The sequence below is a fragment of the Phyllobates terribilis genome, unplaced genomic scaffold (assembly GCF_046119375.1).
Source record: "Phyllobates terribilis strain yellow unplaced genomic scaffold, ASM4611937v1 Scaffold_4__5_contigs__length_816908805, whole genome shotgun sequence".
In the NCBI taxonomy this organism is placed as follows: domain Eukaryota; kingdom Metazoa; phylum Chordata; class Amphibia; order Anura; family Dendrobatidae; genus Phyllobates; species Phyllobates terribilis.
In genome coordinates, this window is record NW_027362764.1 from 550730518 (window position 1) to 550744752 (window position 14235).

Here is a 14235-nt window from a genome sequence, read left to right on the forward strand (position 1 = left end):
TGGCATACTTTTAAAAGTACTGGACAACCCTTTTAAATGTATTTTATTTGGATATTATGTGATATATCAACACAAAGTAAGAAATATTTGTGAAGGGTAAAGGAAATGATACATGGTTTTCTAAATACTTTAAAAATCTACATCTGAATATTGTGACAAACATTTGTATTCAGCCCCCCTGAGTAAATTAATGCTGCAAGTCATTTGGGGCATGTCTCTGCCAACTTTGCAGATTTTGAGGTTGAAATTTTTTCCCAGTTTTCTTTGCAAGCTAGCTCTAGCTCATTGAAATTTGATGAAGAGCATCTGTGAGCTGCAATTTTAAAGTCTTGACACAGACTCTCAATGAATTTTTTGTCTGGACTTTTACTGGGCTATTCAAACACATGAATATGCTTTGATTTAAACCATTCAATTGTAGCTCTCACAGTATGTTTACGGTTGTTGTCCAGCTGAAAGATGAACCTACACCCCAGTCTCAAGTCTTTTGCAGCCTCTAACAGGTTTTTCTCCAGAATTGCCCTGTATTTTTCTCCAACCATCTTCCCATCAACTCTCACCAGATTCCCTGTCCCTACTGAAGAAAAGAATCCCCACAGTATGATGGTACTGCTATCATGTTTGACAGTGGGGATAGTGTTTTCAAGGTGATGTGCAGTGTTAGTTTTCTGCTACACATAGCGTTTTGCATTTAGCCTAAAATGTTTTACTTTGGTCTCATCTGACCAGAGCACCTAATTCCACATGCTAGCTGTGTCCCCTTCATAGCTTTTTGCAAATGGTACTTCTTATGGCTTGCTTTCAAAAATGGCTTTCTTCTTGTCACTTTTCCATAAAGGCCATATTTGTGGAATATACAACTAATAGTTGTCCCGTGGACAGATTTTTCCACCAGAGCTGTGTATCTCTGCAGCTCTTCCAGAGTGACCACGGGCCCCTTGGCTTCTTTTCTAATTAGTGTTGTTCTTGCTTGGGATGTCAGTTTAGATGACTATGTAAGACAGCTGTCTTTAATGCAGGTAACAAGTTGATTAGGAGCGTCTAACTGGTCTGTAGGAGCCAGAATTCATAATGGTTTGTAGGGGATCAAATACTTATTTCTCACTGCAAAATGCGAAAAAAAAAAAAATCTAATTTATACAATGTGATTTTCTTGATTTTTTTTTGGATATTCTATCTCTCAATGTTAAAATTAACCTACCCTTAAAATTATAGACACAGTGGTGGAAATAATTATTTGATCCTCCCTTGCTGTTTTTGTAAGTTTGCCCACTGACAAAGACATGAACAGTCTATAATTTAAAGGGTAGGTTAATTTTGATAAAATGACTGTCAATCAACATCGATCTGGGGCACCATGCAAAATCTCACCTCGTGGGGTATCCTTGATCATGAGGAAGGTGAGAGATCAGCTACTACACGGGGGAAACTTGTTAATGATCTTCAGGCAGCTGGGACCACTGTCAGCAAGAAAACCATTGGTAACACATTACGCCTTAAAGCAGGGGTCTCAAACTCAACCAGGCAAATGGACCGCACATATAAAAATTTGAATATGAAGGGCGGCGTTGTTTGTGGGAGAAGATAAAGTTTTCAGTGATACCATTATTTTTCTATATGACTTTTTGATCAGCTTTTTTTTTTTTGTTTTGTTTTTTATTCTTTTTAATGGTGCTTATCATATGGGTTATGGTCCAGGTCTTCTCTTTTAATTGCATTTTTACATAAAACAGCATTTTTAGTGGCCAAATATTAATCCAATATTTTTTATTCTTTAATTTACTTTTTAAATGGATTGCTTATTTTTGAACCCCAATCAGCCTCATACAGTAACATAGTTTTACAATTAGTCCCATATAATAATTCTGGCTCCCATCCTGTAATGATGTCTCCAATCCTCTAATAATATCCACAAGCCCGTAATAATGATCCTCAGCCTGTAATAATACCTCCTGTCCTGTAATAAAGCCCCCAATACTGTAATAATTTCCCCTGTCCTGTAATAATGTCCCCTGTTCTGTAATGTCACCAATTCTGTAATAATTTCTCTCAGCCTGTAATAATGTCCCGTGTTCTGTAATGCCCCTCAACCTGTAATAATGTCTCCACTCCTGTAATGAGGTCCCAAATCCTGTAATAATGTTCCCTGTCCCATAATAACGTTCCTCAGCCTGTAATAATGTCCCCATCCTTGTTCCCTTCTTGTAACAATGTCCCCCATTCTGCTGCTCTTTTCATGCACAAAAAAAAAATTCACCTGACCACGCTACCTCGGCTAACATTGTCCTCTTCCTCCTCCACAGCCGGGTCAACTACAGTGACGAAGATGGGACCCTGGTTCACTGGATTCGATTCTTTCAGGGGCCCGAGGGCCACACAGCAGAGCCTCAGGGGCCGCATGTGGCCTTTGGGCCGCGTGATTGAGATCCCTGCCTTAAAGGTTTAAAATCCTGCAGTGCCAGCAAGGTCCCCCTGCTCAAGAAGGCACATCTGCAGGCCTGTCTGAAGTTTGCCAGTGACCACCTGGATGATTTTGTGAGTTATTGGGAGAAGTTGCTGTGGTCAGATGAGACAAAAATTGAGCTCTTTGGCATTAACTCAACTCGCCGTGTTTGGAGGAAGAAAAAGGATGAGTACAACCCTAAGAACATCGTCCTAACCGTGAAGCATGGTGGGGGTAACATTATACTTTGGGGGTGCTTTTCTGCAAAGGGGACATGACGACTGCAACATACTGAAGGGAAGATGGATGGGGTCATGTATCGTGAGATTTTGGCCAACAACCTCCTTCCATCAGTAAGAGCATTGAAGATGGGTTGTTGCTGGGTGTTCCTGCAAGACAATGACCAAAAACTACAGCCAAGACAAAGGAGTGGCTAAAAAAGAAGGAGCCACTCTCCAGACCAGTCTCTCTCTAGCCAGTCTCCAGACCTTAATCCCATAGAAAACTTATGAAGGGAGTTTAAGCTCCAAGTTCCCAAGCGATAGCCTCAAAATCCTAATGATTTAGAGATGATCTGCAAAGAGGAGAGGACCAAAATTCCTCCCGACATGTGCGCAAACCTCATCATCAACTACAAAAAACATCTGACTGCTGTGATTGCCAACAAGAGTTTTGCCACCAAGTATTAAGTGTTGTTTTCCAGAGGGATCAAATACTTATTTCTCACTGAAAAAAAAAAATAAAAAGTTATCTAATTTATACAATGTGATTTTCTTGATTTTTTTTCGAATATTCTATCTCTCAATGTTAAAATTAACCTACCCTTAAAATTATAGACTGTTCATGTCTTTGTCAGTGGGAAAACTTACAAAAACAGCAAGGGATCAAATACTTATTTCCCCCACAGTATATACTGTATATATATATATACAATATTTTAGGGGGAGTGTAAATTGAACAAATAATGCATTCTCCTATTGTTTACCATTCCTCATAAAATACCATACAAGTAGATTGAAAAGTTAACAAAAAAAACTTTTGGTACCTTTTTACTTCTGTTTACTGCATTTTTTTGCTGTTAATTAAAGAAAAAATAGATCAAACCTTTGTAATGCAACTATACCCTTATTATCTTTGAACATTCGCTTTGAGTCAGGTATTGAATGAGGATATTTTTTAGTCATATTATTTGCACCTTAAGAGCAGATGAAATATGTGTCACAGGAAGGCTGATATTTTTTTTGCCTTTTTAATTAATTTTGTGATTTAAAAAAATCTCTTGTTCACTTTGGTTTTAAATCCTTCTCTCTTCTTAACACAGCTCTATTTTCTAGTCAAAAATAATGGGAAGGCAAATATTAAGATTTGAGCTTTGTTTCCAATTTCTGAGGGTTTTTTTTGCACTTAATGGCAATTTCTATACAGCACATAGAATGTGTTGATGTTTTAAAAGCAACAGAAAATGATTATTTCCAGGGTTAGCACTGTATTTCATCAAATAATCTTTTATTCGGTGTCAGTTATTCAAAACATTTTTTCCTAGAGCAATTGAATGCACAATTTTCCAAGCAAGGTTGCACACTTATTCCAGTTATTCCAATATCCTTTATAAATGAGATGACCTAGTACTTATAAATAATGTTTCATGGTTCCTGAGAGCTGATTTCTAGATCAAAATCAATCCATATTACCATCAGTAATAATCCCGATGTGTAGTAAATGCAGAATTTATAAAAGGGAAAGTTTGTGCTTTAGTGTCCTCAATACAGTTAGTAAAATAAGCCTCGCTCAACGAAACATTAACTGTAGAGACTTTATATATTTAATGCATCACATATGTTTCTCAAATGATAGCAAGGGTTAGTCATTGTATTTCTAGCATTATATATCATGGTTTCAGGGATAATACCCAGTAGCTCTGGTGGTTTGATGATATCACAGAGTGATATCTCTTAACCATGGAGCATGTAACAGAGCTTCTCACCCTTTTTCTGTCCGTGTCTCGTAAGCTAGAACATGAAGGTGCTTGTGTATCAGCATTGGTTGACAAATATGGCAAGAAAAACAATACATTTTGATTTGTCTTTCATTTATCTCTGGAAAATAGTATAAAAAAAGTTATTCAGTTTTGTAGCAAAGCCATAGTCTTGTAGAGCCAGAGAAAAGCGTTTACACTAGACTTAAAGATTTGAATTTGCCTGTTTACTCGTTTTTTTCTTGGAAATTCAATTCATGGAGAAGTTATTTAATCTCCCTTTTAATGCCTGGGGTCTCTCCACATCACAGAGAATAATAACCATAATATGTAAAAAAAAAATGTTATTCTTATCCTCCACTCACATCTCCGGCCCTTCCGCTACTCCCTGCCATCCATCTGATCCTCGTCGTATCTTCTAATCTCTCGCCGCTCGTGTTGAATTCTTTGGTCTGCTTGCACTGTGCTGGACTTTTGGGTGTCATGGTATTAAGGGGGGACTCTATGCCAAAAGCATAGAGTCTAAGCAAAAGGTGACTACTTTGAAGAACCTAGAATATAAGACATATCTTCAGTTGTTTCACACTTTTTTGTTAAGTATATAATTCTACATGTATTAATTCATAGTTTTGATGCCTTCAGTGTGAATGTACAATTTTCAAAGTCATGAAAATACAGAAAAATCTTTAAATGAGAAGGTGTGTCTAAACTTTTGGTCTGTACTGTATATTGTACACAGCAAGATGCTAATCACTGGTGTGGGCAGGATTATGCACAGCCCAACTGTCTAATCTCTGCCAGATCTGCAGCAGAGAAAATTGTGACGATCATAACTGCGGCATCCATACATACATAGCTGGAATTAGAGTCTCTGTCTTTACTTCATAGTTACATATTTACATAGTTACATAGTTTATACGGCCGAAAAAAAACAAGCGTCCATCCAGTTCAGCCTATTTCTTGTGCACTGCAGCTATTCCGCAGCGTTGATCCAGGGGAAGGCAACAAAAAACCATGCGGTATAGGCCAATTTACATCATTGAGGAAAAATTCACTTCCCGACACCAATCTGGCAGTCAGATTAAATCCCAGGATTAATTATCTAAGCATAAGATGTAATTTTATTGTTCTCAAGAAAGGCGTCCAGGCCTCTCTTGAACTCTTTAAGTGAGTTGGACATCACCACTTCCTCTCCCAGAGAGTTCCAGAGTCTCACGGCTCTGACCGTAAAGAATCCCCTTCTTTGCTGGTGCAGGAACCTCCTTTCCTCCAGACGCATAGTGTGCCCCCTCGTCTTTGTAACCATCCTTGGTATAAACAGGTCATGGGAGAGATCTCTGTACTGCCCCCTGATGTATTTATACATGTTTATGAGGTCTCCCCTAAGCCTTCTCTTTTTCAATGTAAATAGGCCTAATTTTGACAACCTCTCTGGGTATTCTAGTCCCTCCATTCCCTTTATTACCTTAGTCGCCCTCCTTTGTACCCTCTCTAGCTCCAATATGTCTTTCCTGAGCACCGGAGCCCAGAACTGTGCACAATATTCTAAGTGCGGCCTTACCAGCACTTTATACAGAGGAAGAACAATGTTCTCATCATATGCCCCTATTCCTCTTCTGATGCATGCCATGACTCTATTTGCCTTCGCAGCTGCTGCCTGACACTGGGCACTCCAATTTAATTTGCTATTAACCATGACGCCCAGGTCCTTCTCCATGTCAGATTTCCCCAACGGTTTCCCATTTAATATGTATGGGTGACTGCTGTTTTTCTTTCCCATGTGCATGACCTTACATTTATCGGCATTGAACCCCATTTCCCATTTTTTGGCCCAACTCCCCAATTTATCTAAATCCTCCTGTAGCTGTGCCCTATCCTCATCGGTATTAACTACTTTACAAAGTTTAGTATCATCTGCAAATATTGCTATTTTACTATGCAACCCTTCCACTAGATCATTAATAAATATATTAAATAATATAGGGCCCAAGACAGACCCTTGAGGCACCCCGCTAGTAACCCTGACACACCCTGAGCTTACTCCATTGATAACCACCCTCTGCTTTCTATCACTCAGCCAGCTATTTACCCACTTGCACAGATTATCCCCCAGACCAAGCATTCTCATTTTATATACCAACCTTTTTTGTGGCACGGTATCAAACGCTTTGGAGAAGTCAAGGTATACAACATCCACTGACTCTCCCCGGTCCAGCTGTGAGCTCACCTCCTCGTAGAAGGCAATCAGGTTTGTTTGGCAGGAGCGATCCCTCATGAATCCATGTTGATATGGAGTTAGACAGTTATTATCATTAAGATATTCTACAATAGCATCTCTAAGAAATCCTTCAAACAATTTACCCACAACAGACGTTAAGCTGACTGGTCTATAGTTCCCAGGGTCACTTTTAGACCCCTTTTTGAATATTGGTACCACATTTGCTTGGCGCCAGTCTAGTGGGACAGTCCCTGTCCATAAAGAGTGCTTGAATATAAGATACAGCGGCCTGTCTATCACATTACTTAATTCTTTTAGTACCCTGGGGTGTATGTCATCTGGGCCTGGTGACTTGTCTATTTTGATATTATTTAGGCGTTTCTGAACTTCCTTCTGGTTTAGGTGGGTGATATTTAGCGGAGGGTTTACTTTATCACTCTGCATTTCCTCCGATAAATTGTTTTCTTTTGTGAAAACAGTGGAGAAGAAGCTATTGAGTAGGTTTGCTTTACCCTCATCGCCCTCTATGATTTTACCCAGGTTATTTTTCAATGGGCCAACTCCATCAGTTTTAATCCTTTTACTGTTTATATAGTTAAAGAACAGTTTGGGATTCGTTTTACTTTCCTTGGCAATTAGTCTCTCTGTCTCCTCTTTTGCTATTCTTATTTGTTTCTTACAGATTTTGTTTTTTTTCCCTATAAGATATTAGCGCTTCCTCGCTGCCTTCTTGTTTAAGTTTACCGAAAGCCCTTTTTTTGTTTTTCATTGCCCTCTTGACTTCCTTATTTAGGCACATTGGCTTCCTCCTATTCCTAGCCCTTTTATTCCCATAAGTTATGTACCTTCTACAGTGACTATGTAGGACTGTTTTGAAAATTTCCCATTTTCTATCCGTGCTCCTTCATGCCTTGTCAGATTACATTGCAAAAACCTACTGATGAATTCCCTTTACTGGTAACAGTATATCGTAGGGACAGTTTTGATGGCTAAACGTTAATATCTGAACAGCAGAAACAGTCTCTTAACTTGGTGATTATAAAGGGTCTTAGAGTTTGGCAATTACATTACTATACAATGGCATTTTACAGTATTCTTGACAGTTAAGGCACCTTGCAGGAGCAATCTCGTTGACAAAGCACTCAGGCTTCAGGTCAGTGTCTCTATCCCTGTCCCAGGCCATGCATTAGGTCACTTTCGAGAGTCCATCACAGTACTTCACCCGAAACAGTGATTTAGGTTAGGGCATACCTCCACTTCTAAAGTTGATGACAGGTTGTCATCTGGAAGCAGTCAGCTTGAGTTGTTTTGCTCTCTCCAAACAAACTACAACATACATCAATTCCAGCATCAAACATATTTTTTGTGTATTCTCTGTAAAAAAATAAAAATAAAAAAGAAGAAAAAAGTATATATTTTACAAGGTAATTTCTTTGATTGACTATGCTTAGAGCGATCCCAATTAGATTTTTTAACAAACTTCTTAGTTACTTTTCAGGCAAATGACCATATTACTTGCATTAATGTGCCAGCACAAAATTGATATTAGAGTAGTCAGAACAGCATGCATATTACACAACAAGTGATAACATACAGTAATTCAGGTTTGCCATTTAATTTACTGGTTCAATGGAACAATTTATTTTAAAGATATGTCTTCTAAGGAGTTGAGGCAATTCTTTTTGGTTCAACCACTTTACAGGCCTTACAAATTAAAGATAGAAATTTTTCAATATTTACACATGCCTCTAGGGATATTTTAGATTCATAATTCCTCCTGTTTCAGGAAACAACACATGTACACAGTCATAATTATCATATTGCAATCTTATATTTTGTATTGAAGTGTCTAATCTGCCTGGTCATTGTGAAGGGAGAGGGAGCAGGGTTGGCTATTTTATCACCTATTGTAAATGGTGGATTCTTTTTTTATCAGCTTTATGTAGAGGTGGTACCTGTCATTACAATTTTCCTCTACTGATAAGAACAATCCATTAAAAACTTCCAGGAAGGACAGAAAGTATGAGTCTAAAAAGAAGCCCCAGTGGCTAGTGTGAACATTTCAAGATTACAATTTTTTTTTTTTTTTTAAATAAATATCATGATATGAAAAAAATCATGTAACACAAAAGCCTTATTTAAACACTAGGTCATTTTCTGATGAGAGCTTCCTTTAATGAACCAGAATCAAGCACAAAATAAGCATATAGTACCAGAACCAAGCCCATAAACAGATGAATTGAAAAGTCAGATTAATCTTGCGTACCATTCGCAATGTGAGACTGCACCTGTGAAAATTGTCATAGTAGGCTGATAGTTGTTGTTTCACAAACAACAATGCTGCTGCCTATCATTATGCTGTATGGCTTAAGAACAGGATTAAACCCTTACATTTTTTTATCTAACAGGAGACGTATTCTTTGGATTGAGTAATTCACTCTTATTTTATTCTCCATCTGGAACACGGATCCATAATGACTTACCCTGACTCGTTTCTAAAAAGTTTTCTTCATCAATGCCACAAATTACAGTTACCTAGTACGATTGAAAAAAAATCACAAAAGACCTCTGAAAAATATTTCCAACATTGTGTCCTTAATTTGCTTTACATTTTGTCCAAAAATAAAAAATGGTAGACATTTACCTCTTGAATAAAAATATGACCTATATTGTGCTACTACGAAAAATAATCCCACAATATGCTTCTGAAAAAAAGTGTTCCGTATTGTGCTCCTGAATAAAAACTTTCTCTAAATTCTGTGCCTTAAAACGCATGCATCTGTGGCACCCCAGGGGTCTGGTTTCCACAGTAATAGCAATATTACGTCTGAGAGCAGGTGGGAGGTCTCCTGGTCAGGAATCCTATGCATGCCACACCTCCTGCCCAGTCCTGGGAGGGGAAGAACTTCCCCTATATAAAACTAGGGCTGAGGCAGGGTTAGGAAGAAGAAGAGGAGTCCCAGACAGAGACACAGTCTGGTCTGGAGAGGAGCAGCTATAGGAAAGAAAGATCAGGAGCTCAGTGGGAGCAGTGCTAAAAGGAGTCAGGGGCTGGAAGCTGTAGAGCTCGCCCTGATTGAAGAGTTCTCACCGGACTCGGAGTCCGAGGCTGTGTGGACTAATCCTTTCCCAGCAGCAGAAACCGACCGGCAGGGGATTTCAGGTCCTCTGGCCCAGAAACCCGAAGGCACGGTCACACGCAAGGGACCAGCACCGCCGTCGTGGAGCGGAAGCTACCAGAAGGCCCCGAGTCACCGGCCATACGGGTGAGCACCACACGGTACACTCAGGGACGTGGGCTACTTTTACCCGCCTCTAGCAAGGTAGCCAGAAGAGTACAATTAGTTGGGGAGGCCTACAACTCCGCCTGGCCAGGGGAGATCCTATCTGCTCACAGACTGACCAGGCCCCGATCGCTAGCCAGTACTCCGTTAGGGTCTACCTTTGCCACCAGTAAAGACCCTGAACTACACCGCACCGTCTCTGAGTGGTTCCTGGTGCCTGTGTGCAACTCTGCTAACCCCATCCTTCACGTCGGCTGCCCTGAGGCCATACCCCTCCCGTTGGGGGTTATACCATCCACGCTGCACATCCGTACCACCGGCCTCAGCGGTCTGCCCTGCAGCGGCGGCTTCATAGCCGCATTCAACGGGTGGCGTAGTCGAACACTCTAACATCTACTGCTAAAGACTGCCATTTAGTTTGACACCCTGGGCACGGACCGGGTCACCGCCACGAGGACTACTACCCCCAACAGATCCGGCTCCGGGTATTCCCCGCGTGCGCAACGCTGCACCACAAACATGGCCCAGGGGGCGCGTCAACTTTTGGCGTAGTCGGCAGGATTTCGTGCCCGCAACCACCGGGTACTGCGTGCCTGAAAAAGAGACTTTTAAACTTACCTGTGGTGAAGATTCCCGCCATCCGACGCCATCTTCTACCTTCTTCCCGCCATCCGTGGAGTTTTCCCGCCGTTGGACGCCATCTTGAAGACGCCACGCGGGAAGAAGAGGGGCGTGGACTCCGAAAGCGCGCGAGAACTGGAGCTCCGCCTCACGTCCGGACGTTGCGTAAGGTCCTGGAAGGAGCCCAGCAGACACCGACGTCAGAGGAGCGCGATGGAAGGTCCTCGACCCTGACGGTCCACTGCGGAGCCGCAGCCTATGGAAGAGGATCATCGCAACGTAGGCCACGGTCCACTAGGGGGGAGGAGGATGTCGGATACGGAGGAGAGCTTCACTGCTACAGCCACCGCCAGCGCCACCGCTGCAGCGGTCATGCCTTTCACGATGCCCTATATCCCGGGGGCAGCCTGGCTACCCCAGTACTCAGGGGAGTCACATACCCTGAGTGACTTTAGAGAAAAGCTGGATAGCCTCTTCCAGGTGTACCCCCTCACAGAAGAGCAAAAAGTGAGCATCCTGGTGGCCCAACTAACTGGGGCAGCCCAAAGGGAGGTAAAGTCCTGGCCACCTGGGAGGAGGACTGTAGCAGGGATATTAACCCGGCTGAAGGACACCTTTGATACCCGCACCTCAGCTGAGATTAAGCTTAGATTCTACGGGTGCAAACAGCGAGCACATGAGAATATAAGGGACTATGCACTAAACCTACAAGAGGCCCTGAGAGCCATTAAGCAGGCCGACCCTGACAGCGTGGGAAACGAGGACAGGCTGTTGACCGAACAATTTATAGAGGGACTATATTGCAATGCCCACCGAACCCAGTTGCGGGCAATGGCCTTACAGGATCCTCATCTGGACTTTGCACAGTTCAAGGACAGAGCCATTCGGGTGCTCCGAGAACCGGCACCGGGTGGCGTTGTGGCCCACAGGCGCCCTACTACCGCTTACCACCAGGAGGCGGCGCCCTTGTCGGCAGGGCCTGTGGGAGCTGATGCGCAGGCTTTGAACAATGACCCGGCTCCAGACCTGCACCATCAGGTCCAAGAGCTAGCTAAAAGCATAGCTGCGCTAACCCGAACTGTGCAGTCTTTACAGGCTGCTGCTCCAGGGAAGATCCAGCTGGCATCCGGACTGGAGGACATCCCGTGGCGTCGACCAAGGAGGACCCCACCGGCCAGAGGAAGACCCAGCGACCGATACAACGCGGACGGACAACCCATCTGCCGCCGCTGCAATCAACCCGGACATATGGCAAGGTACTGTCCTTTAAACTGGCACAACCTGGGGTAGAGGGCCAACCCCTAGGAATAAGATCACCAGGCCCATCGAACTGGCGTGACAAATAAGTGGGAGGACGTCCAGTCTTGCCTGTGGTACTGGATGGCATTCCTATGAGTGCCCTACTTGACACCGGGTCACAGGTCACCACCATCCCGTACGGGCTCTTTAAGCAGTACTGGAATGACTCGGATATAACCCGCTACCCTGACGACGACTTGAGTATCATCGCCAGCAATGGTCAACCCTTGCCACAGATCGGATTCAAAGAGATGACCATTAAAGTCGGTAGAGTCGAACTGGCAGCACAGGGACTGATCATTGTAGACATTGACAAGCGCGAGAGTCACCCAAAGATAACTCTTGGAACTAATGTGATTGAAAATTGTCTTGCAGAGGTGATTTTCATTTTACAGCAGGTTGCCAAGAACTCCAGCTCCGGCCAACAGCGAGTGCTCCAAAAAGAGATCCGGGCACTGATGCGGCGGCAACAGGTGGAACTCTCCGGTGGTGAGATTGGAAGCGTGAGAATGTGTGACCCTTTCCCTATTGCCATGCCCCCAAAAAGTGAAATGATGATTTGGTGCCGGGCAGCTATTGGTCTAAGAGGTAGAGACTACCAAGCAATGGTAGAACCCGTCTACTCAGACAGTAGGCCCACCATTTTGTCAGCACGGGGGGTGGTTGATGTACGCCATGGGAGGGTGCCCGTTCGCATAATAAACATCGGGAAAAGGGAAGTGTACCTGCCCCGGTATGCTACGCTAGCCAAATTGTATACCATCAATCAAAATTCTGTACAGTCCGTGGAACCCTTGCCTCCATCTCATCCAGAGGAAGGTAACGGCTCTAAGAAAACAATAGAGGACTGGTGTCAGCAACTACATTTGGGTACTGACTCCACTCCCTCACACCAGAAACAGGGAGTCTATCGGGTGGTTCAAGAGTACGAGAGAGTGTTTAGTAAACACTAGTGTTGAGCCACCCCCGTAGTGTTCGAGTTCGGTTCGGTTCGTCGAACACCCGTGTGTTCGCCGAACTGTTCGTCGAACTGTTCGTCGAACACCTTCGAACACCGTTAAAACCAATGGCAGGCAAACAAAAACACATAGAAACACATAGAAAACACCTTCAAAGGTGTCCAAAAGCTGACAAACTGCTCAGAAGACATAACTAACACATGGAAAAGTGACAAGTACATATAGTCATGCGAAAATAAAAGAGGTGGAGGAGTAAAAGGAGGGGGAGACACAGATATAGGCATGTCATGCCCTTCTAAAATACAAAAAGTGAGAAGCCGACACGGCCAGTCCGCTCCTGCCCGTGCCACCTCCGTGTCGCCGGGTTTGTGCCAGAGCCGCGGTGAACCCTGACGGCCAGCCCCCCTCTCCCAATACTGGTGCCTGTCCGCTGGTGGGTCGAGCGAGCCCCCCTGTGGTGGAGGCAGCTCTAAGCTTTTTAATTTAAATTGTCTCTCTAATTTGAATGAATACACTTTCAATCCATTTACAAGGATCTATTGGAGGGCAAGTCTCATGCCAGCAGCCGCGGTAATTCCAGCTCCAGTAGCGTCCACTAAAGCTGCTGCAGTTAAAAAGCTTTTATAAGGATCGAGCTCGGCTGTCCACCGCAAGGCATCCTACTGCCAGTCCCAGCCCCTATGCCTTGGGGTGCCTCCTGATGCTCTTCACTAAGTATCCCATGGTCCCGAAGCATTTCCTTTGAAAAAATTAAGTGTCTAAACTACAGGTGGTGCAGCTTGCTTAACAGCCGGGATAATCCGCTTACTAGCAGACACTGCTACTAGGCACAAAGTATTTCCTGGGCTAGATGCAGTTAAAAATTTGTAATTAGATACTCTCGTTGGATGCTGAGAAAGCATTCCATAGAGTCTCCTGGCACGCCATATATGATTCTCTTAAAAAGCTTGGGGTAGGGGTCTAGGGGACCCTTTTATAGCCAAAATCACGGCCCTGTATCGCAATACGTCACCTAGGCTGAAGATAAATGGAACTGTAGCACCCTGAGGGCTCGGTTGCTAAAGACGTATTGCACCTCACCCAGAGGTGTGATATCTCACTCTCAGGTAAGGATGGAGTGTGGATCAGGACCCGACACCTGCATGCATTACACCACATTGCCGTGGGGCAGGGCGACCAATATGCCCCTGAGATGGGCACGACAGTCCCTGTCCCTGGCTGGAGTGGGGGGAGGGAACACTGAGGAAGGGGAACCCTGTAGTGCAGGAGCAGGGAGGAAGCAGTTCCAGGGTGCATTGAGAAGGGAGTATAAAAGGTGGGCACCATCTTAGTTCAGTGCAGAGAAGTCTGAGCAGAAGTGGCAGGGAGCAGGGGCTCTGCATGAGCTCTGCTCCGGAGGCGGGCCTAGTAACAGAGGCCCAGGCCTGGAAGAGGGA